The following is a 25,866-nucleotide window of genomic DNA, read 5'->3' as shown; positions in this document are numbered from 1 at the left end:
AGAATAAGAGAAGAATAGAATAGAATAGAATAAGAGAAGAATAGAATAGAATAAGAGAATAGAATAGAATAAGAGAAGAATAGAATAGAATAAGAGAAGAATAGAATAGAATAGAATAAGAGAAGAGAATAGAATAGAATAGAATAGAATAGAATAGAATAGAATAGAAGAAGAACAGAAGAACAGAACAGAAGCTGGAAGAGACCTTAGAGGTCTTCTAGTCCAGCCTTGTGCTCTGGTAGGAGACCCTATACCATTTCAGACAAATGAGCGTCTAGTCTCTTCTTAAAAACCTCCAGTGCTGAAGCACCCACAACCTCTGAAGGCTGTGAAGGATATTGCAAAATCTCCATTCCCACCCCACTCGGGGGCCAGCCAGAGGTGGTATTTGCCGGTTCTCTGAACTTCTCAAAATTTCCGCTACCAGTCAGTCCAGAACCTGTCAGAACCTGCTGAATAGCACCCCTGCTTCAGGGCCTCTGAATAATTTAAAATTCTCTTTTAAAGGAATTTTCATCCTTTCTACTTTCTAACGCAGAATCCTCCACAGTCCTGAATATGAATGAGTCACACTTGAATTGATTCACAAGCCGGATCAGGAGGGGATTGAATGGCTGGCTGGCAAGAACATTAACCCTCAGGGTGAAATTACTTTTATTGATACAACTCTTTATTATTATTATTATTATTATGAATCCTAGAATCACGGCAGAAACTTTTAGAGATCAGGCTGAATGCAGGAAGCCATCGGAGCAGGTTTTCTCAATGTGGGCATCTTTAAGATAGGTGGACTTCAATTCCCAGAATTCCTCAGACATCCTGGGGAATTCTGGTGATTGAAGTCCTTATTTATTTATTTTATTTTATTTTATTTGTCATATATCTATGCCACCCACTTTCTAAGGACTCTGGGCGGCTTACACTAAAGACATTATACTAAATAGCATATTGCCCCCTAACAATCTGGGTCCTCATTTTACCCACCTCGGAAGGATGGAAGGCTGAGTCAACCTTGAGTCGGTGAGATTTGATCCGCTGATGAACTAGCAGTCAGCTGAAGTAGCTGCAGTACTGCACTCTAACCACTGCGCCACCACGTCTCATCAGATCCACAGATCTTGATGTTACTAAGGTAAAAAATAGGAGCCTGGTTTAGCTCAACAGACAGAAGCACTAATTTAACACCAGCTGTCTGCAATTAAAGTAAGATCGAATCTCACCAGGCTCAAGGTTGACTCAGCCTTCCATCCTTTCTAAGGTAGGTAAATTGAGGGCCCAGTTTGTGGGGGCAATAAGCTAACTATGTATAAATATACAAAAGTATGAAGGCTATTGCTTAACACATTGTAAGCCGCCCTGAGTCTCTGGAGAAGGGCGGCATATAAATTAAAAATAAAAATAAAAATGCTGCACTGGAATAGTGTTTCTTCAATGGTCTACTCTTAGGACCTCTTCCTAAACTATTTAAACAATTCTGGAGAACCCCAAGAGAACTGTTGTTGGTATGGGTTACGTCTGGCAGTATATACCAATATATACCACCATGAGCTACGGTGGCGCAGTGGTTAGAGTGCAGTACCGCAGCTACTTCAGCTGACTGCTAGTTCAGCAGATCAGCCGATCAAATCTCACCGGCTCAAGGTTGACTCAGCCTTCCATCCTTCCGAGGTGGGTAAAATGAGGACCCAGATTGTTAGGGGGCAATATGCTATTTAGTATACTGTCTTTGGTGTAAGATGCCCAGAGTCCTCGGAGAGTGGGCGGCATAGAAATATGAGTAATAATAAATAAAAAATAAATAGTACTGCAGGTTACTTCTGCTGCCTGACTGCTGCCTGCAATTTGGCAGTTTGAATCTCACCAGTTCAAGGTTGACTCAGCCTTCCATCCTTCCGAGGTGGGTAAAATGAGGACCCAGATTGTTGGGGGCAAGAGGCTGACTCTTGTCCTCACGGTTAGGAAGTTTCTCCTTAATTCCAGGTTGCTTCTCTCTTTGATGAGTTTCCATCCATTGCTTCTTGTCCTGCCCTCAGGTGCTTTGGAGAAGAGCTGGACTCCCTCTTCTTTGGGGCAGCCCCTCAAATATTGAAACACTGCTCTCATGTCACTCCTAGTCCTTCTTTTCACTAGACTAGACATACCAAATTCCTGCAACTGTCCTTCGTAGGTTTTAGCCTATCAAATCATCTCAGACTTTACTACCTATCCTTCACGAGGAGACTCATAAGCTCACAGCAGTTTGGCCTGCTTTTTCTGTGTTTGCAAGAAGAGGAAGGAGAAGAGAGGATGGAGGAGATGGTAGTGAGGAGGAGGAGGAAGAGGAGAAAAGAAGGAGAAGGAGGAGGTGGTAGTGAGGAGGAGGAGGAGGAGAAAAGAAGAGGAGGAAGAAGGAGGAGGAGGTAGTGAGGAGGAGGAGAGAAGAAGAAGAAAGGAGAAGAAGGAGAAGGTGGTAGTGAGGAGGAGGAGGAGGAGGAGGAGGAAAGAGGAAGAAGAAGGAGGAGGTGGTAGTGAGGAGGAGGAGAAAAGAAAAAAAAGAAAAAAGAAATGAAAAGAAAAAAGAAAAGAAAGGAAAGAAAAGAGAAGAGAAGAAAAGAAAAAAAGGAAAGGAAAGGAAAGAAGAAAAGGAAAGAAAGAAAAGAAAATCGTGCATTTCCTGAACAGCCTCATCATGTCGTGATTCAGCCGGTGAAGAATCCGTTGCAGATAATCAGCTCCCAAGAGTCGTTTAACGGGCATCCTTGTTAAAAAGCTGCAGACCAGCTTTGGAGGAGATGATTGCCAATAAAGACATGGCAAGCTGTGAGCAAGCACGGCACAAAGCGACAATTCTTGAAACGGGTCGGAGGAAGAAGAAAAATGAGTGGGCAATCTTGTGACTGCCAGGCTGGGAAAAGAAAGCCACTGCCTGCCCATTAGGTACACAGCAAAAGAAACTCCTGGAAAATATATACATACATGCATGCATGCATGCATACACACACACACACACACACACACACACACACACACACACACACACACACACACACACACACACATATTTCAACCACATAGAATCTTCAGTAAAGTTATACTAACTTTACTGAAGATTCCATGTGGTTGAAGAAATAGAAAAACTGGATCTGACAATTTCTTGCGAAAACGGCATAGGAGAACCCTTCGACCTCCCATGAGAACGTAGACTGAGAATAATTGTCACTTTAAACGTACACTAATCGGCATACATGGGTTGCCACAAAGAAGAGGGGGGAGAGTCCTATTATTCTCCAGAGCACCAGAGGGCAGGACAAGAAACAAAATGTATGTTGTCTTTTTATGTACACTGAGAGCATATGCACCAAAGACAAATTCCTTGTGTGTCCAGTCACACTTGGCCAATTAAGAATTCTGTTCTGTTCTGTTCTGTTCTGTTCTGTTCTATTTCTATTCTATTCTATTCTATTCTATTCTATTCTATTCTATTCTATTCTGTCCTACTCTACTCTACTCTACTCTACTCTATATTCCCTATTCTATTCTACTCTACTCTACTCTACTCTATATTCCGTATTCTATTCTATTCTATTCTATTCTATTCTATTCTATTCTATTCTATTCTATTGGGGATTTTTTGCAGTCATGACAATGGGCATTTTAGTTAGCTTGGAATTATTCACGCGCGCACACACACACCATTTTTTTTTTAAAAAAAGCTTTTGATCACTTATTGCACTGCTGATGCCAGCCATCAATTTAATTTTCTGCAACCCAGCATTTCTGTAAAAGCTACTGTCTCTTAAAAAAAATAAATACAAAATAGTGTTTCCCCATAACAGGATGGGCCATTAGTTGTCCTCATCTGCTTTTAAAGGAATGATTAATTACCCATATATTTCTTCCTTTTTTAAAAAAACGCACTCCCATTTATCACAGGAGCCATTTCCCCCCCCCTTGCAAAATAATTTAAACATCTCCAAGAATGGTGAAGTTTGTGATGTATTTCCTTCTATTAATAAACTGATGAGTAAATAACTATCAACTTGGTTGGAACAAGGAGTCAATTGCTGGCTCTTGCACAGGCAACGCATCATGCCACATAAATAGCTTCCTTCCTCTTTTCAGAAAGGAATATGACCACCAAGTCTTGACAAGCCCAAATTTCTCTTTTCAAAATTGTACCCAGTTAGATTTCCCCAGATTCAAAAGAGCCACAAAAGCCTTGGACCACTGACGGGAGAGTTGGTGTGTGAGTGTGTGTCTATATCGACATCATCTATATTGAAGCATCTAATTTATATATTGCTAGCTAGCTAGATGAGTTAGCTAGCTAGCTAGCTAGATGATAGATATAGATAGATGGATAGATGAGAGAGAGAGAGAGAGAGAGAGATGATATGAATATAGATTATAAAGACGACTAGATAGATGATAGATGGACAGACAAACAGACATGATATAGGTAAATGGCTGGATGGATAGATAGAAATAGAAAGAAAGACAGATGATGGATATAGATAGAGGGATAGTAGATAGATAGATAGATAGATAGATAGATAGATAGATAGATAGATAGATAGATAGATAGATAGACAGAGGATATGAATATAGATTATCAAGAAAACTAGTTAGATGATAGATGGACAGACAGACATGATATAGATGGATGGATGGATAAATAGAAATAGATAGATAGATAGATAGATAGATAGATAGATAGATAGATAGAAAGACAGATGATGGATATAGATAGATGGATAGTTGATAGATGATAGGTAGAGGGGGGATATGAATATAGATTATCAAGAAGACTAGATAGATGATAGATGGATGGACAGACACAGACTTGATATAGATTGGCTGGCTGGCTGGATAGAGATAGATAGATAGATAGATAGATAGATAGATAGATAGATAGATAGATAGAAAGACAGATGATGGATATAGATAGCTGGATAGTTGATAGATGATAGATAGATAGATAAAGGATATGAATATAGATTATCAAGAAGATTAGATAGATAGATAGATAGATAGATAGATAGATAGATAGATAGATAGACAGATAGACAGATAGACAGATAGACAGATGATGGAGATAGATAGATAGATAGATAGATAGATAGATAGATAGATAGATAGATAGATAGATAGATAGATAGATAGAGGATATGAATATAGATTATCAAGAAGAATAGATAGATAGACAGACAGACATGATAGATACCGTGTTTCCCCGAAAACAAGACCCTGTCTTATATTTTTTTGAACCCTGAAATAAGCACTTGGCCTTATTGCCATGCAATCAAAGTCTGATTGGCCTTATTATCAGTGGATGTCGTATTTTGGGGGAAACGGGGTGGATGGATGGATGGATAGATAGATAGATAGAAAGACAGAGATGATGGATATAGATAGATGGATAGATGATACATAGATGATAGAAAGACAGACAGATCCAGCAGCCTTCATTCCTCACTCAAGGGCGTTCTTGACCTGTTTTCTTCTTCCTTGAAGGCCAGCAGGTAGAGTTGCAAGCCGTTCCAACATGTCACAGTTATGCTTTGCTTGACTTCTATGCTTCGCTTTCCTATGGCCCATCCCACTCTCTTTGAAGGAACCCGTGGTTCTTCTTGTACTACTTTCTGATGGCATTAGGTGGAGAGACAGAAGGATGGACAGGCAGGGAGACAGACGAACTCACCAAAGTGGAATTTGGTCCTCCTGCTGTTTAGAAAGATCTCTCTTTGGCAGTCCATGACTCCGATCCAAACACGAAAACGTGAGCATTCTCTCATTTCCAAGGAGATTCTGCTTTCTAAATTAATGCAAAATTCCCGTCAGTTCTGCAAACTTGGCTGGTTGTCCTTTTGCTGAAGATACCGTGTTTTCCCGAAAATAAGACCTCCCTGGATAATAAGCCCTCCCCTGAAAATAAGCCCTCCCCAAAAATAAGGCCTCCCCTGAAAATAAGCCCTCCCCGAAAATAAGACCCCTGAAAATAAGCCCTCCCCGAAAATAAGCCCTCCCCTGAAAATAAGCCCTCCCCGAAAATAAGACCCCTGAAAATAAGCCCTCCCCGAAAATATTTAACCACATGCTCAGCCGGTCCCCGCCGTTTCCTCTGGTTAGGGTTAGGGAGACAGAGCTGGAAATCAGGTAAGACAGTAAGAGAAGCCCCGTCTCGCTCCATGCGCCCCAAAATAATAAGACTTCCTTGAAAATAAGGCCAAGCGCTTATTTCAGGGTTCAAAAAAAATATAAGACAGGGTCTTATTTTCGGGGAAACACGGTAGAGAGGAGGAGAAAGAGGGGTGTGTGCAACCATAATTTTTCACCGCCATCTAAGTAGTACTTTGGGAAAAAAAATGTTAATTGTCAGCGCATCTCCAAAAATGAATTGCAAGTGTTTTAGGAAATGCCGGGCTTAGTTACAGTAAAGAGCAACTACTGCAGATGTCTGAGGCAGCCACCACTGGAGACCAAGAAAAAAAAGAAAAAAAGAAAGAATGCCACGCTATAAATATTCTTTATTAGAGTTTTTATTCCTCTTGGAAGACAAGGAATTACTTTTTCTAAAATAATTGACAGGCTTACCCCTAAAGCAACATTAGAATGTCAATGCACAGAGATGGATGCAGTCAAAATAATCATTTGCTAGTTAAACATTCCATTTTGGTTTAGCAACTAAGATATAAGTCTTGCGTTTAATAGTCTTGAGTGCTCTCTTTTTTTTTTTTTTTTTTAAAGGACGCTTTTATTATTTTATTTTTTCCTAAATGCTTCCCACGCGGGGGGGGGGGACTCGAAAAGGCTAAATTTATCATGGCGGAAGATGAATCACGATTAGTACCGTTTGTAAAGGGTTCGCGGATGGTGAAAGCAGGGCTGGCGACTGGCAGAGATTCCTGAACGGAAAGGCTATGGGTCAAATTGCTCTGGAGCAGGAGTGAAATCTACTTACCTTCCTTACCGGTTCGGAAGGGCATGCGCCATGCACATCACATGTGCACGCAGAACCTCTGCGCATGTGCAGAGGGTAAAACACATTACTTCCTGTGTAAACCAGGAAGTAACGACACCCGGGGGGGGCGGAGCCTCATGCCGCCACCGCTACCGGTTCTCCGAACCATCTGCCACAATTGCTAGCGGATCGCCCGAACCGGGAGAATTTTGCCCCTGCTCTGGAGGGCTTCAAAGCACAAATGAAGAAAAATGGGACCGGAGGGAATAGCAAAAGAGAAATGGACGCACCGCAAAGCTTTATGAAAGGCGAGATAATCCGTGTTTTATCTCGACAAATGGATGCTTTTAGAATGAAATATTTGTAAGCTCAGGGTTGAATTCAGGAGGTCCTTGGTGCTCCCTGAGCCTGGTTGTTTTCTTGTAGACGTTTCATGGCCCAACTAGGTAATGTCATCAGTGCTGGAAGGGAGTGGGGGGTGTGGGGAGGAGGAGGAGGACTGGGGGGTCCTTGGTGCTCTCTGAACGAGGTTGTTTCCTTTCAGACGTTTCATGGCCCAACTAGGTAACATCATCAGTGCTAGAGGGGAGTAGGGTTGTGGAATGGTTGTGTTGCTGCTGCTGCTATAACAGTGGTGCTGCAACGGTGGAGGGGAAGGAGGGGGGGGGAGGACGACTATGGGGTCCTTGGTACTCTCTGAGCTTAGTTGTTTTCTTGCAGACATTTCAAGACCCAACAGGGTAACATGAGTTTTAGAAGGGAAAGGGGTTTGGAACTGATGACGTTATCTAGCTGGGTAATGAAAAGTCTGTAAAAAAAACCCAACAACAACCAAGCTCAGAGACTACCAAGGACCTCACAGATTCTCCTTTCTCTAAGTGGCAGATTCTGGATGATGTAAGTGGGACGGAGGGCACAAAAGCCGGAAGACCAAATTATTGGCCTGCCACATTTGTTAAATCCAAAGATGTTGTCCTTTCGCTTGCCAACATAAAATCCAGTCCAATTTATTTTGATCAATTGAATTGGGGAAAAAGTTTGGGTAGGTGTATCATTTTATGGTAGGCTACAAACAGTCTATGGCATTTGATATTCTGGTGAAGAGGGCCCTTCGAATCTCCTCTGCAGATTCCCTATAGTCTAGAGCAGGGGTCTTGCAACCTTAAACACTCAAAGAGCCACTTGGACTCGTTTCCCACAGAAAAGAAAACACCGGGAGCCACAAAACCCTTCCATGCCTGACTATTTCCTGAGCGCCCACAAAAGTAGCATATGCAGTTGAATTAAATGTTCTGTTTTCTTCTGAAACTTTTCTTTTCTTCCATTTATCCATGGTTGGCCTACCGGGGATTGAAAAGCTCAATAAATTGTGTGCCGGCGGGTGTCACACATTGGCAGTTGTGATACATATTTTGAGTGACAGGGAACTGCAGCAGAGGGGTGAAAGAGCCACATGCGGCTCCAGAGCCACAGGTTGCTGACCCCTGGTCTAGAGATTCCCTAGGTCAGGGATGTCAAACTCAAGGCTCACGAGCCAGATCTGGTCCACAGGGTGCTTAGATCTGGCTCGCAAGGATGCCCTGGAAACAGCGAAGGACCGGCCTGCGGTGCCTCTGCCAATGAAAACAGACCCCGTTTTCGGCTGGGACAGCCTCCTGCAGCCCTCGCCCCGCCGAGCTCCATTTTCACTGGCAGAGGGCTGCAGGAGGCCATCTCAGCCAAAAATGCGGTCCCAGGGGTCACATGTGGACCCCCCCCCAGCTCCATTTTCACTGGCAGAGGGCTGCAGGAGGCCATCTTGGCCAAAAACGATCCCCGGGGTTGCAAGCGCACCCCCCCCCCCTGAGCTCCATTTTCACTGGAAGAGGGATGCAGGAGGCCGTCCCAGCTGAAAATGGGGTCCCAGGGGCCGAGCTGGGACACAGCCCTCCAAGCTCCATTTTTGTTGGCAGAGGGCTCCAGGAGGCTGTCCTGGCCAAAAACGGAGTCCCGGGGGGTGCACATTGCTCCCCGAGCTCCATTTTCACTGCCAGAGGGCTGCGGGAAGCTGTCCTGGCCTAAAACGGGGTCCTGGGGGGTGGGCACGCACTGCCCCCTGAGCTCCATTTTCACTGGCAGAGGGCCATGCCCACCTCAGTCCGGCCATGCCCCCTCCTTGCCCCTCCGAGGTCAAACACAACCCTGATGCGGCCCTCAATGAAATCGAGTTCGACACCCTTGCCCTAGGTGATTATAAGAAGCTTATAATCCATCCTATTCCTTTGACTTAGCCCTTTATGAAAAGATGGTTTAACCAGCTTTCCTTATGAGACTGAAGCTTATTCGTCATTATTTATTGGATTAATACAAGATGAAAAGTAAATCACAACAAAAAGCTGCTTGGGATATATAAGATTTAACCGTGTAAAATTCGGCTCTGTTTTATCAACCGTTACGTTTATCGCTTGGGTCTCACTCAAAGGGTTCTCTGCCCAGTTGCTGGGTGGGCGTGGCCATGGTGGGCGTGGCTAGTTGGGCTCCTACACCACAGCAGGGGGGGTGTTTATGTCCTCCCCGGGCTCCGGAGGCTTTTCTTGAGCCTCCGGGAGGGCGAAAACAGCCTCCCCAGGCTCCGGAGGCTGGAAACGGGCCCATTTCCAGGCTTCCCGAACTTCCGGTAGGCCCCTTCCTGATTTATATTCCTTGCAGACAGCTGGTCATTTGCATCCTTTTAGAGGGTCCTTGAGGCCACGTGGAGGTTGATCTGTGTCCTCAGAGTCACCTGAGTGGTGCAAATGGTTCCTGTAGTCTGCAATTTTTTTCCCCTCTGGAAATCCATTCCTCCTCCCACACCATTCCAAGGGTCTTCATCCCAAATTGTACAGCTAAACATTTGTAGAGATTCTTAGTCATCCAAGCCATGGATGCCCCAAAGGTGCTTTTTCAGGAGGCAACTGGACTTGTTTGTTTGTTTTTCTTTTGAAGATGTTTCGCTTCTCATCCTGGAAGCTTCTTCAGCTCTAACAGGATGATGGGGGAATGGAAGGATTTATATTCTCAGTCATTCAGGTCATGGTTGTCCCAAAGGTGCTTTGTTCCATGGTTGTCCATGACCTGGTCATCCAGGATGACCGAGAAACTCTACAGACTGTTAGCTATACAATTTGGGATGATGTGGGAGGAGGAATGGATTTCCAGAGGGGGGAAAAATTGCAGACTACAGGAACCAGGAGCACCACTCAGGTGACCCTGAGGACACTGATAAACCTCCAAGTGCTTCAAGGACCCTCTAAAAGGATGCAAATGTCCAGCTGTCTGCAAGGAGTATAAATCCTTCCTTCCCCCACCATCCAAGTCAGAGCTGAAGAAGCTTCTTGGATGAGAAGCAAAACCTCTTCAAAAGAAAAACCAAGAAAGTCCAGTTGCCTCTTGAAAGAAAAGCATCTTTCAGAAAACCAAAGAGCTCATTTCTTAAATCTTTGGAGAGGAACTTGGGACCAAAACAGGCCCGATAGAATCCATTGTTCCTTCTTCTCCTTCTCTCATAATTAATCACCTCTCCAGTTAGTACTAGATTACAGGTTTGATTTTGCTCTCAGGGTTCCTCCCCTGGTTGATCTTAATTACAATTGGATCGAACGCCCTTGCCTTTCCCCTAATTGCTATTATTTGGGTCAATATTTCAGAGGGTGCGAGCAATAGACTTAACTACTTAAAAGCCTTCTCTAACTCATTTGCAAGGTAATTAACTAGCCACTGGTCAATACTGTGTAACTTTTGATGTTTTTCTTTCTTTCTAGGTGTCATCTGGAAGTTGCACATTTGGAGAGAACGATCCATCAGGGTGAAAAGCTAAAGGAGAAGTTGAGAAGCAGGTAGAAAATACAGCCGGCTCAAGTTGTTTTAAACTTGGGCCAAAATTATTTAATTGTTTTTTTAAATTGTTTTTTAAATTTTATTTGCCATGTTTTATCTTGGCTGTACACCGCCCTGAGTCCCGCAGGAGAAGGGCGGTATAGAAATAAAATAAAATAAATAAATAAATAAATTCTCCAGCCAAGCATTGCTCAATGGCTGGGGAATTTGAGAACATCCCGCGAGTGCTCTCACAAAATGGTTTCCCCCGATGGGCATAGCCCATCAATTAGCCATTTGGTAGGGCTGGATGCCACTGCCCCCCCCCCCCCACTCCATTCAGATTAACAGAGTTGGAAGCAGTGGTGAAATTCAAGTATTTTTACTACTGGTTCTGTGGGTGTGGCTTGGTGGGTGTGGCAGTGGAAGGATACTGCAAAATCTCCATTCCCACCCCACTCCAAGGGAAGGATACTGCAAAAAGAGCCTTGATAGTACAGTGGTCTAAGCACCCTGTTACTAACACAGCTGCCTGCAATTACTGCAGGTTCGAATCTCTCCAAGGCTCAAGGTTGACTCAGCCTTCCATCCTTTCTAAGGTAGGTGAAATGAGGACCCAGATTGTGGGGGCAATAAGCTGACTTTGTATAAACATACAAAAGAATGAAGGCTATTGCTTAACGCATTGTAAGCCGCCCTGAGTCTCCGGAGAAGGGCGGCATATAAATCAAATTAAAAAAAAAAAACAATCCCCATTCCCTCCCCACTCCTGGGGGAAAGATATTGCAAAATCTCCATTCCCACCCAACTCTGGGGCCAGCCAGAGGTGGTATTTGCCCGTTCTCCGAATTACTCAAAATTTCTGCTACCAGTTCTCCAAAATCTGTTAGAACCTGCTAAGTTTCACCCCTGGTTGGAAGGGACCTTATAGGGACCTTACATCTAGTCCAACCCCCCCACCCAACCAGGAGACCCTACACCATTTCTGACAAATGGCAGTCCAGTCTCTTCTTGAAAGCCTCCAGTGATGAAGCTCCCACAACTTCCGAAGGCAACTCCTGTTCCACGGGTTGATTGCTCTCACTGTCAGAAAATTCCTCCTTGTTTCCAGGTTGAATCTCTCCTTGATCAGTTTCCATCCATTATTCCTTGTCTGGCTTTTGGGTGCTTTGGGGAATAGCTTGACCCCCTTCCTCCTCTCTATGGCAGCCCCTCAAATATTGGAAGATGCTCTCCTGTCTCCCCTGGTCCTTCTCTTCCCTAGACCAGCCATGCCCAGTTCCTGCAGCCGTTCATCGTATGTTTTAGTCTCCAGATCTTTGATCATCCTGGTTGCTCTCCTCTGCACTTTTTCTAGAGTCTCAACATCTTTAGTAGAGAACATTCTTAATCAAAAAAATGTCCCAGATTATATTCCAGCATTTGCAAATAAGATAGATTCTGGGTCACCACCAGCCCAGCTATTACAGTAAACGGATCCACGATTAGACCATGGGTTTGTACAATATGTGATGGCTTGTTTTAGCTATGGTTTTGGAAAGATACCCTGTATGTATAAGAGTTGGAAGGGACATTGGAGGTCTTCTAGTCCAACCCCCTGCTCAAGTAGGAGACCCTATACCATTCCAAGGGGCTTTTTTTTTTTAATTGAAAAGTTTTACAAAGAAAATTCCCCCCCACCCCCTTCCCCTCCCCCCCTCCCCCCCAGACTTCCCAGAGCAAAATACAGGGCATTTCAATTAACAATCATAAGCTAAATTAACCTAACTTATTCTTAAACTACCAAATCCCCCCCTGAAACCTTAACTCCACTATGGCTAGAATTTAACGTTCATTCATAAACTATTTGATATATTCTTATTTTGAATATAATCAATCCATCTTCTCCATTCCGTTATGTATCTTTTCTTGTGTATAGTCCTTCAGATACGCTGAAATTTTCGCCATTTCTTCTAAATTCGCTAGTTTCCATGTCCATTCTTCAATAGTAGGCAGTGAGTCCTTCTTCCAGTATTGCGCTACCAACAGCCTAGCTGCTGATATTAAATTCAAAATCAATTTAGTCTCTCCTCGGGTGCTTTTGAGAATAGGTTTGTTTGTTTGTTTATTGATTGATTGATTGATTGATTGATTGATTGGTTCGATTTATATGCCACCCTTCTCCGGAGACTCAGGGCGGCTTACAATGCGTTAAGCAATAGCCTTCATACTTTCGTATGTACCTGCTTAGTAGGGCTTTCGGGCCCCCCCTAAGAGGTGTTCTTTTTTTATATAAACTCAGCTTATTGCCCCCACAATCCGGGTCCTCATTTTACCTACCTCGGAAGGATGGAAGGCTGAGTCAACCTTGACCCTGGTGAGATTTGAACTCACAGTAATTGCAGGCAGCTGGCAGCTAAGTGCTACTTAACAGCACTTTAGTCCGCTGCTCCGCCAAGGTTGACTCCCTCTTCTTTGTGGCAGCCCCTGAGATATTAGAACGCCGCTATCGTGTCAACCCTAGTCCTTCTTTTCATCAAACCCTATTCCAGCAACCGCTTTTGATATGTTTTAGACGGCAGTCCCCTAATCATCTTTGTTGCTCCTCTATGTTCAGAGGGTCTAATGGCCCTGTGGATGAGGGCCAGAATTCCTCTCTCGAACCTCAAATGGGTTACTCTCTTTGAGATGCATAATTGAGAAAAATGAATGCTACCGTAACCTTTGAACTGGTCAACTAATGGACAACCAAATCTGAATATTCATGAGCGAACAATCCAAACGCTGCTTACGAGAACCAAGTGCCTAAGTAAGAAGAGGTTCATTAGACTTAATCAAGAAAATATTTAAGCATGCAAATATGCACCCGCCCCTTCCTGCTTGCTTAATTTGCATACGTACCCAATCTTCCTTTTGTCTTGATTATTTTCTCTTTCTCTCTCTCTCTCTCCCTCTCTCTCTTTCTTTTGCTACTTATTTTAATTTCATTTGCATCCTTTTTAGCAGTGTGTCATTTACAAGCCACTGGAGAGGAAGTGCTAGGTCCCTTTCGCCGGTATTTATGGCACATTTCCTTCCAACGAAGATGCTACAGAATGTAAATTAGTCTCATCTGTCCTATTTAAGAATAGCCTGTGCCCTTTTGTATATTTTCTGCAGTTCGGCTGGTTCACCTTGGTTGAATGCATCGCCCGTGTTGGGTCGGGATTCTGGAATCCAAAGGACCCCGGACAAGCTTTGGAGTACACAGGTAATCCTCGATTTATGACCATAATTGACCTCCAACTTCCTAAATCTTGACCGTCCTACGCCCTTCTCTAGCAGGAGGGGAATGGTTGCCCCTAGTACAGGTGGTAGAATAGAATAGAATAACAGAGTTGGAAGGGAACTTGGAGGTCTTCTAGTCCAACCCCCTGCTTAGGCAGGAAACCCTACACCTCTTCAGGCAAATGGTTATCTAACCCCTTCTTCAAAACTTCCAGTGTTGGAGCACCCACAACTTCTGGAGGCAAGTTGTTCCGATGATTAATTGTTCTCACTGTCAGGAAATTTCTCCTTAGTTCTAGGCTGCTTCTCTGCTTGATTAGTTTCCATCCATTGCTTCTTGTCCTGCTGTTTTTGTCCTAACCCACTGCACACCAGAACAACTAGAAACAAGAAAAGTTTTTTCCCGAACGCCATCACTCTGCTAAACAAATTATTCCCACTGTCAAACTATTCGCTAAGGCTGCATTACTATTAATCTTCTCATCGTTCCTATCACCCATCTCCTCCCACTTATGACTGTATGACTGTAACCTTGTTGCTGGTATCCTTAAGATTTATATTGTCTGTTTCCCTGTGACTATCATTAAGTGTTGTACCTTATGATTCTTGATGAATGTATCTTTTCTTTTTATGTACACCAAGAGCATATGCACCAAAGACAAATTCCTTGTGTATCCAAACACATTTGGCCAATAAAGAATTCTCTTCTCTTCTCTTCTCTTCTCTTCTCTTCGTTTGGTTTGGTTTTGTTCCCTTCCCTTCCCTTCCCTTCCCTTCCCTTCCCTTCCCTTCCCTTCCCTTCCCTTCCCTTCCCTTCCACTCCCTTCCCATTCCCATTCTATTCTGTTCTGTTCTACTCTATTCTACTCTACTCTACTCTATTCTATTATTTCCACCTTTCCCCAAGCTTCATGCACGTCAGCCCCTGAGAAAGCCAAACAAACATAATTTTTATATCGATGGGAAAGACAGAACTGATCGCTCGCCCACTGCCACCCTGGCAAGGGATAATGGAAATTGTAGTCCTACACATTTAATCTGGAAGGCAGCCAGGGTTCCAGCTGGACTTGGCAAAGGGAGGTATTTCGACTAGTTTTCATTTGGAATAAATCTACCCAAAGCCGAGAGCTGACTAACTTGGATAACGAAGCCAAAAGACAACAACACAAAGGCAGAGAATTATTTAAAAAAAAACGCGGTTCCAGGAATCGGCAGGGTGTGAAGACCACGTGACGGGGGGGGTGGGATGGGGGGGAGGAGAGATTCACCCTCCCTGCAGTTTGATGAATATAATTTCCCATGGAGTCTTCTGAGGATTATTCCGTAGGCAGCTCAGAGCTCTTTGCTGAGTGGATTGGCTTTTTTGTTTTGTTTTGTTAAAAAACAAAAATGTTTTCAATGAGGGCAGGATGGTGGAATCTGACAGCCAGAAGGCCTTGGGAGAAAAAAAAAGCCTGCTGGATTTGAGCAGGCTCTATTATGCTTTGCCAGGTGAGAGGCCGAGTTCAGAAGAAAGGTTCACAAGACCCCTTTCCGTGGCCTGTGTTTCTTGTTCCCAGCAAGCCTGCTACTCCAGGGGCAAAACAGAATGTTTCAAATCCGCCGAGCACATGAAAGAGTTCTGCCCCCTTGAATCTGTGGGCGATGATCACGGACAGATTATGATGGCTTCTGCTTAATTGGACTTGCATCTACGGCAACTGAGAACGTGGAAACAGAGAGGAAAGGCAGACGGCCGAAGAGAGAATTGAACAGGTGCCAGGCTCAAAAGGAGGAGGGGGGGTGGGAAAGGGAAGAGGAAGAAGAAGAAGAAAAGAAGAGGAGGAGGAGGAGGAAGAAGATGAAAAAGAAGAAGAGGAGGGGAAAAGAAGAGGAGGAGGAAGAAGATGAAAAAAGGAGGAGAAGGAGAAGAAGGAGGAGGTGGTGGTGTTGAGGAAGAGGAGGAGAAGAGGAAGAAGAAGAGAAGAAAAGGAGAAGAAGAGGAAGAAGAAAAGAGGAAGAAGAAGAAGAAGAAGGTGAAAAAGAAGAAGGAGAAGAAGGAGGTGGTGTGGAAGAGGAGGAGAAGAAGAAGAGGAGGAGGAGGGGAAGAAGAAAAGATGAAGGAGAAGAAGAGGAAGAGGAAGAGGAAGAAGAAAAGAGGAAGGAGAAGAGGAGGAGGAGGAGAAGAAGAAAAGACGAAGGAGAAGAAGAGGAAGAGGAAGAAGAAGAAGAGGAGGAAGAAGAAGAAGAAGATGAAAAAGAAGAAGAAGGAGGAGGTGGTGAGAAGAAGAAGAAGAAGAAGAAGAAGAAGAAGAAGAAGAAGAAGAAGAAGAAGCGATGGTGGCGGGTGGCTTGGAGAACCGGTAGCAATGGCGGTGCAAGGCTCCGCCCACCTGCCCGGTTGTTGTTACTTCCTGGTTTTAACCAGGAAGTAACCTGTTTTTTACTCTCTGTGCATGGAGAGAAAGGTTTTGCGCATGTGCAGAGGGTCCGTGCACGGTGTGTGCACTTCTGAACCGGTTGGGAAGGTAAGTAGATTTCACCCCTGTGTACACTGTGCATGCGCATTTGTGCAGCGCGGATTTGGTGCACACCACACCAGTGAACTGGTGGCAGCCCATGGAGGATTTCACCACTGCCTCCTTCCCTTAGCTATTCAGTGTACGATTTAACCTCTAGATCCTTCAGCATCTTTGTTGCTTGTCTCTGCACTTTTTCTATGGTCTCAGCATCTTTTTTGTATCTTGGTGGCCAGATCTTGATGCATCATGGTCCTGATGTTGCTGTATTTACCAGTGAAGGTTACCATCTTATTTTCCCTAGCAACCATCTCGTTCTTTTAACGGCTGAGTAATCAGCAGAAATCCAGGAGATGAGTCAAAGCAACCAACCGATGGGACTCACTCAAGGCACAAGTGTCCAAGTTCAAATTGCCCTACTTCAGACACATGGTGTGAAGGCACATTTCTCTGGTGAGGGCGCTGATGCTGGGAGAGATGAAAGGAAAGAGAAGGAGAGAATAACTGGCCAAATTTATAGATGATACTAAGCTGTCAGGAATAGCCAACACCCCAGATGATAGGCTCAAGATCCAGATGGATCTTGAGAGACTTCAACCCTGCACCCTATCTAGCAAAATGAAATTCAATGTAGAGAAAAGGAAAGTCTTACACTTAGGCAAGAAAAACCAAAAGTACACATAGAGACTAGATGAAACAAGGCTTAATAGCAGTAACTGTGAGGGATCTTGGAGTCTTAGTGGACAATCAATTTAATATGAGCCAGTAGTGTGCGGTGGCAGCCAAGAAAGCCAATGCAATCCTAAATTGCCTCAAGAGAGGGATACACTCAAGATCAAGGGAGGTATTAATACCACTCTATAAAGCCTTAGTAAGACCACACCTAGATCACTGCATCCAGTTTTAATTACCACACTATAAAAAAGAGGTTGAGACTCTAGAAAAAGTGCAGAGAAGAGCAACCAGGATGAGTAGGGGACTGGAGACTAAAATGTACGATGAAAGGTTACAGGAACTGGGGTCTGGTTAGTCTAGGGAAGAGAAGGACCAGGGGAGACAGGATAGCAGTCTTCCAATATTTGAGGGGCTGCCACAGAGAGGAGGAAGGGGGTCAAGCTATTTCCCAAAGTAGCTTAAGGCCAGACAAGGAATAATGGATGGAAACTGATCAATGAGAGATTCAACCTGGAAATGAGACATATTTTGACATTGAGAACAGTCAATCAATGGAACAGAAGTTGCCTTCAGAAGTTGTGGGAGCTTCATCACTTAAGACTTTCAAGAAGAGACTGGACTGCCATCTGTCAGAAATGGTGGAGGGTCTCCTGCTTGGGCTGGGGGTTGGACTAGATGATCTACAAGACCCCTTCCAATTCTGTTAATCTGCTTATCATTCTGTCATTCAGAAGTTATGGGAGCTTCATCCCTGTTAAAAAACTAGCAGCAAGATGGACGGAGACAATGGCAGTAGTGATGGGCCACCGTTGGATGACCTGATGGATCAGATGGATCAACCTTGAGATGATCGCTAAAAGTCCACACCTATTTGACGGCACAGAATCCATCCATCCAGAGGGGTAAAATAATGCATTGCCAGCAGATCGAATGTCCAGTTTTGGCAGCTTTGCAAAGATTGAAATTCACCTGCAACATGGGCATTTTCATAGCAGGTTCAGATGCTCGTTTTGGCAAAATCTAAAAACACACAAAAGGAAAGTATTGGAAGACAACGGGACCTGCTTATGAATTCCTTGTATTTCTTTTCCTTTAAAAAAAAAAAAAAAGCTCTCGCCTCTTTCCTTCAAGACTCTCATCTTCCAAACTGAATAAATTAAAACACGGATCAAACCAGTCACCCAAGTAAGATTTTAGCAGGCTTTTTGAAAAAAAAAAAAAAGAAAGAAAAGAAAAGAAAGCAAGTCTTTCAATTGACTTTTTTGTAGGGATGGAGATCAGGAAATGGAGATATCAGCTGAGAAATAATTACCAGCGATATATTCCAAAGTACAAATAGTACCCCCCAAAAAAAAAAAAAGTAACAACAGTACAAAGGGACGCAGTGGCTCAGTGGCTAAGACGCTGAGCTTGTCGATCAGAAGGTTGGCAGTTCAAATCCCTAGTGCTGCGTAACGGGGTGAGTTCCCGTGACTTGTCCCAGCTTCTGCCAACCTAGCAGTTTGAAAGCAGGTAAAAAAAATGCAAGTAGAAAAATAGGGACCACCTTTGGTGGGAAGGTAAGAGTGTTCCGTGCGCCTTTGGCATTGAGTCATGCCGGCCACATGACCACGGAGACGTCTTCGGACAGCGCTGGCTCTTCGGCTTTGAAACGGGGATGAGCACCACCCCCTAGAGTCGGGAACGACTAGCACATATGTGCGAGGGGAACCTTTACCTTTTATATATTCCACGTGTTATTTTACAGGCTTGGTTAGAAGAATCTGGGAGAAGAACGGTGTTACTGGAACAGTGTGGTTTTTAAGCACCGATTCGTCAATACTCTACTACATTTAGTAGTTAAGGATGTTGAGTGTCAGGGAAAATGTGTCAGAGTTTTATTGCGTCAGGCGAAGAGCCTAATAAAATCTGTATTACTTGGCACAACTCTGCAGAAAGCGTCTCGAAGAACAAGCCGTGTTTTATTTAAGGAGCAGCAGAAAACATGGCTTTTTCTCAACCAAGTAAAGGTAGTAATAATAATAATTTTTAAAAAAACCCTATGTGACTGGGTATTGATTTTGTTGGCAAGGGTCGCCAAGGTTCAGCTTGAATGCAACCGAGATCCAGAAAACAATAATAAGAAGTTTGATTGCAGGTTGGATTAAAAATGTGGGGTCTGGAGCTTGTCTTGGCTGTATCCATGCTATTTGGGAAAATTCTGTAAAGAGATGTGTCCGAAAGGGAGAAGCTGGGTTACCAGGGAGTAAAAAACATGTAAAGGCTTGTGTTTTCTGCAATAAATAGGCAGGTAAACAGTGGGAGATGGGCCAGAAATAATTATAACTGTAGGGATGGCAGAACCCTTTGTGAGATTATATATGTAATTTGGCAGGAAGGAAGGAAGGAGAGAAGGGAGGGAGGGAGGGAAGGGCAGGGAGGGGGAAGGAAGGAAGGAATAGAGTAAAGAAGGGAGGGAGGAAGGGAAGGAGGAAGAGAGGAAAGAAGGAAGGGAGGGAGGGGAGGAGGGAATGGTGGAGGGAGGAAGGGAAGGAGGGAGGGAGGGAGAAGTGGGAGGGAGGGGGGAGGGAGGGGGGAGGAAGGAAGGAGGGAAGGAAGGGGGAGGGTGGGGGAAGGAGGGAGGGGGAGGGGAGGGGGGAATGAGGGAGGGAGGGAGAAGTGGGAGGAAGGAAGGGAGGGGGAGGGAGGAAAAGGTGGAGGGAGGGGAGGAGGGAGGGAGGTGAAGGGAGAGGGAAGGAGAGAGAGAGGGAGGAAGGAAGAGAGGAAGGAAAGGGGGGAGGGTGGGGGAAGGAAGGAGGGAGGGAGGGAGGGAGGAAGGAAGTCACAATTTGGCAAATTCTCAGCTGCCCAAGCCACTCTGTTCCTTCTTTTGCAAGGGAGTGTGAAATTCTTTTCTTTTTTTAACGTTTCTCCTTCGGAGTTCCCGCCATCCTTTCTGCTCTTTGATTTCCTGCTGCCATGAAGAGAAGCCTGTGATTCAGAAATGAAGGCTTAGTAATTTTGCTTTACCACTGAGTGAAATGAGATCATCAACTCTTCCCAGGACAATCACAAGAAATCTGTTTCACAGAATGGTAATGCGAAATGCGTCTTACAGCGTGGAGCAGGAAGTGTTCAGCCATGAAAAAAAGTAAAATGGAGATGGGAATGAACAGGTCATTCACCTTTCTCCTTCCTTCCTTCCTTCCTTCCTTCCTTCCTTCCTTCCTTCCTTCCTTCCTTCCTTCCTTTCCTTCCTCCCTCCCTTGTCCCATCTCTTTCCCCTTCCTTCCTCCTTCCCTGCCTGCCTGCCTCCCTCCCTTGTCCCATCTCTCCTTCCTTCTTCCTTCCTTCCTCCCTCCATTCCTCCTGTCCCATCCCTTTCTCCTTCCCTCCATTCCTTCCTTCCTTCCTTCCTTTTTCTTTCTTTCCTTCCTTCTTCCCTCCTTCCCTGCCTGCCTCCCTCCCTCTTCCCTCCCTTCCTTCCCTCCCTCCTTCCCTTGTCCCATCCCTTTCTCCTTCCCTCCATTCCTTCCTTCCTTCTCCCCTCCCTCCTTCCTTCCCTCTCTCCCTTGTCCCATCCCTTTCTCCTTCCCTCCATTCCTTCCTTCTCCCCTCCCTCCTTCCCTCTCTCCTTCCTCCCTCCCTTGTCCCATCTCTTCTTCCTTCCTTCCTTCCTTCTTCCCTCCATTCCTCCCTTGTCCCATCCTTTTCTCCCTCCCTCCTTCCTTCCCTCTCTCCCTCCCTCCCTCCTTCCTTCCTTCCTTCCTTCCTTTCTCCCTCCCTTCCTCTCTTCCTTGACAGATGACAAGAGTTCCACAGATTAACAGAATAACAGAGTTAAAAGGAACCTAGGTCCAGCTTACAAGTCCAATTTAGAAGCCCAGAACCACATAAATGGCTGTCCAATCTTTTCTTTAAAAACTTTGTTTCTCCTTAGTTCTAGGTTGCTTCTCTCCTTGATTTGTCTCTACCTTGCTTCTTGCCCTGCCTTTAGGCGCTTTGGAGAATAGCTTGACCCCCTTCCTCCTCTCTGTGGCAGCCCCTCAAATATTGGAAGATGCTATCCTGTCTCCCCTGGTCCTTCTCTTCACTAGACCAGCCATGCCCAGTTCCTGCAACCGTTCATCGTATGTTTTAGCCTGCAGTCCCCTCATCATCCTGGTTGCTCTTCTCTGTGCTCTTCCTTGCCTTAACTATACAGTCGTCCCCTTGGCTCAGCATCATTGTTTCTTTTGTCCAAGGAGAAGTGGTCCTTTTTATTTATTTATCTGTTAAAGCCATCCAAATTTTGGATTCCCCACACGGTAGATTAGACATTAAGTCAAGGGAAGGAGAACGGTGGGCTAGATTTTAGGAGATTTTTTTTATTTCCTGGTGAGGAAACCCATTTTTTTTTTTAAACAAAAAAACTAAATTGCACTGCAGCGGAAGGCTGAGGGATGATCGATTTAGCATCGGTTAATTGGATCACAATCTGTCTTTCACCATTCCGGTCAGGGCGGATTCTTTCCAGGCATGGTCTCCAATGAGAAAAGCCATTTATAAAGCAAACAAATCAGTATTCTGAAGCTCTCCAGCTTTCAGGAAGATCTCTAGAACAAGAAGGTATTATTAAAACATCAGCTTGCACCAAAGCTCGGAGGGGATCTATGCATTCCAAGATATGATTATCTCGGCCCAAGACTTCTGAGCTGCCTGTTCACCTCGCCGGACCCCTTAATTAAAATTCTAAAGAGCAAAAGAGCTGGGCAGAGATGGGAATTTTGTGTGTGTCTCCTTTGGCTTCCCTGATGGGCAAAAGGCGAACGGAGCCGGAATAAATTTTGACTAGGCACACACATTTGGCTAGATGAGTTCTCACCTCTGACATCCCCAGATGGGAAAACATCCATAAAAGAAATCTACGTGCTGTTTTGCAGAGACGGGAAAAAAAAAAACAGGGCTCACGGAAACAAAAAGAGGAAACGGGGGCTTTGGAAATGAGGTCAACGTAGCAGGGCTTCTCCCCACGTTTCCATTTCTGGAACCGTCACGAACCTTTTATGGATCTGTAAGGTTGTCCTATAGAAGATTGGACGTACAATGGCCTGCAGAGCGCTCTTCTCCTTCCAGAGATGCCTTGTTTGGTCTTCTCTTCAAAATACAGAAGCAGGTCATAGGTGCTTCATCATTGGGAGATGTTCAAGAAGAGACGGGACATACTTGTCTGGAATGGTGTAGGTCAGTGATGGTTAACCTTTTTGCCATCGCGTGCCAAAAGTGGGGGGAGCACGTGGGGGTCGCACGCATGCGGGCCTACACCCATAATTCAATGCGCCTCACCTCCCCCATGCTGTCCCCGTTTATGGCACGTGATGGCACAGTGGGCACGGTAGGCCCATTTTTCACCCTCCCCAGGCTCCAGAGGCTTGGGGAGGCGAAAACAGCCTTCCCCAACCCCCAGAGGACCTCTGGAGGCCAGAAACAGCCCATTTCCTGACTTCTGGTAGGACCGGAAGGCCTGTTTTTTGCCCTCCCCAGGCTCCAGAGCCTTTCTAGGAGCCTGGGGAGGGCGAAAACAGCCTTCCCCACTGCCCCCCCCCCCCCCGGAGGCCAGAAACAGCCCATTTCCTGATTTCTGGTAGGACCGGAAGGCCTGTTTTTTGCCCTCCCCAGGCTCCAGAGCCTTTCTAGGCGCCTGGGGAGGGTGAAAACAGCCTTCCCCACTGCCTCCCGGAGGCCGGAAAAGGCCTGTTTCCTGACTTCCGGTGGGCCCAGAAGGCCCGAAAATCAGCTGGCCAGCACGCACATGTGTGCTGGAGCTGACCTAGGGCAATGCTCGCGTGCCCACAGATACGGCTCCGTGTGCCACCTGTAGCACGCGTGCCATAGGTTCGCCGTCACGGGTATAGGTTCTCCTGCTTGAGCAAGAGGTTGGATTAGAAGACCTCCAAGGTCCCTTCTAACTCTGTAATTCTGTCTGATCTTTCTCCATTTGAGCATCCACTTCATTGAACAGAGGCTTAGGGTGGTTTTCTCTGGTGTCCGACGTTTTTCTGGAAATTCTGCCCTTAAGGCCTAGAGTAGAAATATTTCTCTACAAAGACTTCTACAGAAAATCTCTTGCTTTGGAAAGCCAAGATCCCCTTGAGAATTCTTTGGAGAACGGTAAGATCGAACTTCTGTAGATGGAGGAGCTACCCAAGTTCTAACGTTCCTGAGGAGCCATTCGATACTCAAATGTTCTTGGACTGAAACCACTGAAAAAGGCAGCCATGGGCAAGTCTACTTCCCATGACCTCCAATTCTACTCCTGAGCCCATTGGGAAGAAATTATTAACAGGTAACTTTCTTTTCAGACTTACAAAGGGATGACTTCGTTTGAGAGAATAGCAGTAGATTCTGTTAGTAATATTTCTATACTCTGTAAGCAGGGGTGAAATGCTCCCGGTTCGGATCGGCTCAGGCGAGTAGGTAACGATGGCGGGCAGTTCGGAGAACCGGTAGCAAAAATCCCTGTCCCCGCCTCCCATGCCCAGCTGAGCCGTGCGATCATCAGAGCCTTTTTTTTCTCTTTTAAATGGCTCTGACGAGCCAAACTCTGACGATCCCAGCTGAGTTGCCTGCCGATCAGGCAACTCAGCTGGGATCGTCACAGCCATTTAAAAGAAAAAAAGTTTTTTTTCTTTTAAATAGCTCTGACATCCAAGCTCTGATAATCCCAGATGAGTTGCCTGATCGTCAGGCAACTCAGCTGGGATCGTCAGAGCCTTTTGAAAGCATTTTTTACATGGTTTTACATGTAAAAAATGGTTTTAAAGGTTAAAAAAAAATTGGCCACGCCCATCCAGTCACATTACCCCCCCCACCAAGCCACGCCCACAGAACCAGTAGTTTAGATTTCACCACTGTCTATAAGCAGTGACATTACCCACAAAATTTTGCACCACAATTTGGTGCACAGTTAGCACCAAATTCTAGCAACAGGTGGCGCAGTGGTTAGAGTGCAGTACTGCAGCTACTTCAGCTGACTGCTAGTTCAGCAGATCAAATCTCACCGGCTCAAGGTTGACTCGGCCTTCCATCCTCCCGAGGTGGATAAAATGAGGACCCAGATTGTTGGGGGGCAATATGCTATTTAGTATACTGTCTTTGGTGTAAGCCACCCAGAGTCCTCGGAGAGTGGGCGGCATAGAAATATGACAAATAAATAAACAAGTCCTAACTAGATTCAAGTCCCATGCAAAGTGGATAGAATAAGCCATAATTAGAATAACAGAGTTGGAAGGGACCTTGGAGGTCTTCTAGTCCAACCCTCTTCTCAAGCAGGAGACACTCTACCATTTGAGACAGATAGTTGTCCAATCTCTTCTTGAAAACCTGCAGTGATGGAGCACCCACAATTTCTGGAGGTAAGCCGTTCCACTGATTAATTGCTCTCCCTGTCCAAAAATTCTCCTTAATTCTAACCTGGATCTCTCTTTTGCTCTCTCTTGCTGCCACTTAGTGAACGAATTGAGTTCCTGGCACACGTAGCTCGTGTCTGTTCTTTTCTAACGGACACGTGATCGGTGATCTGCAGATTTGAAAAGCACGACACATGTACACAAGTCCAAGTTAATTCCGGTCAGAAAATTAGGTGGGCATACAGAAAGGAGTGGATTTATTGCAAGAGATGTGCCGTAGTCTCCAGAGAAGAAGACTGAATGTCATCTGAAACAATATGTATATGTATATGTATATGTATATGTATACATATATGTATATATATATATATATATAAGCCCTGATTGGTACACGAGCTTAGAAATACCTTTGATGGGATCTGACTGCAGGAACCAAAGCTGTCAGCCTCCGAACTAGTTCTCCCGAAGATCGGTGCTGCACCCCACTTGCATCAAAGACATATTTTTCCACTGGGCTGGAGTTGAAGCCAACATCTTGTGAAGGCAACCAAGATGATTAGGGGATTGGAGGCTAAAACTTACAATGAACGGTTGCAGGAACTGGGCCTGGCGAGTCTAGTGAAGAGAAGGACCAGGGGAGACAGGAGAGCAGTCTTCCAATATTTGAGAGGCTGTCACAGAGAGGAGGAAGGGGGTCAAGCTATTTGCCAAGGTACTCGAAGGCCAGACAGGGAATAATGGATAGAAGAGATCAAGGAGAGATTCAACTTGAAAATAAGGAGAAGTTTTCTGACAGTGAGAGCAATGAACCAATGGAACAGAAGTTTCCTTCAGAAGTTGTGGGAGCTTCACTGGAAGCTTTCAAGAAGAGACTGGACTGCCGTCTGTCAGAAATGGTGCAGGGTCTCCTGCTTGGGTGGGGGGTTGGACTAGATGACCTTCAAGGTCCCTTCCAACTCTGTTAATCTGTTTCTGTTTCTTAAGGCTACGCCATTCAGATCCAAAACCATCTCCTGTGGGAGCTCTGACGCCAACCACTCTCAAAAGCTGCACAGGTAGTCCCCAACTTATGACCACAAGAGAGCCCAAAATTTCTGTTGCTAAGCAAGACATTAAGGTTAAGGGAGTTTTGCCCCGTCTTGCGACCTTTCTTGCCACGGGTGCTAAGTGAATCACTGCAGTTGCTCAGTTAGTGACCCGTTTTTTTTTTTTTTTTAATTTGATTTATATGCTTTGTTAAGCGAATCTGGCTCTCCCGTTGACGTTGCTTGTCAGACAGTCGCAAAAGGGGTAATCACGTGACCCC

General features: G+C 45.0%; 1 protein-coding gene across 6 annotated transcripts in view; it reads left to right on the top strand.

Annotated features, from left to right (window-relative positions):
* NOC4L (nucleolar complex associated 4 homolog) overlaps window positions 1-25,866 on the top strand; it is a 73,852-nt gene that overhangs the window by 46,773 nt on the left and 1,213 nt on the right. For 2 of the 6 annotated variants that reach the window (XR_015730270.1, XR_015730276.1), the window contains exons 16-17: window positions 10,720-10,794; window positions 13,913-15,868. The gene's annotated coding sequence lies outside the window, so the exon portion shown is untranslated. Of the gene's footprint in view, window positions 1-538; window positions 643-10,719; window positions 10,795-13,912; window positions 15,869-17,924; window positions 18,435-25,866 lie in introns of those variants that run through there. The other 4 variants (XR_015730271.1, XR_015730273.1, XR_015730272.1 and 1 more) reach the window with 4 other exon arrangements.

The sequence above is a fragment of the Pantherophis guttatus genome, chromosome 17, assembly GCF_059756535.1.
Source record: "Pantherophis guttatus breed Tessera chromosome 17, ASM5975653v1, whole genome shotgun sequence".
Lineage (NCBI taxonomy): Eukaryota > Metazoa > Chordata > Lepidosauria > Squamata > Colubridae > Pantherophis > Pantherophis guttatus.
Note: the sequence above shows the minus strand (reverse complement) of the source record. Positions and strands in the feature narration are given on the sequence as shown.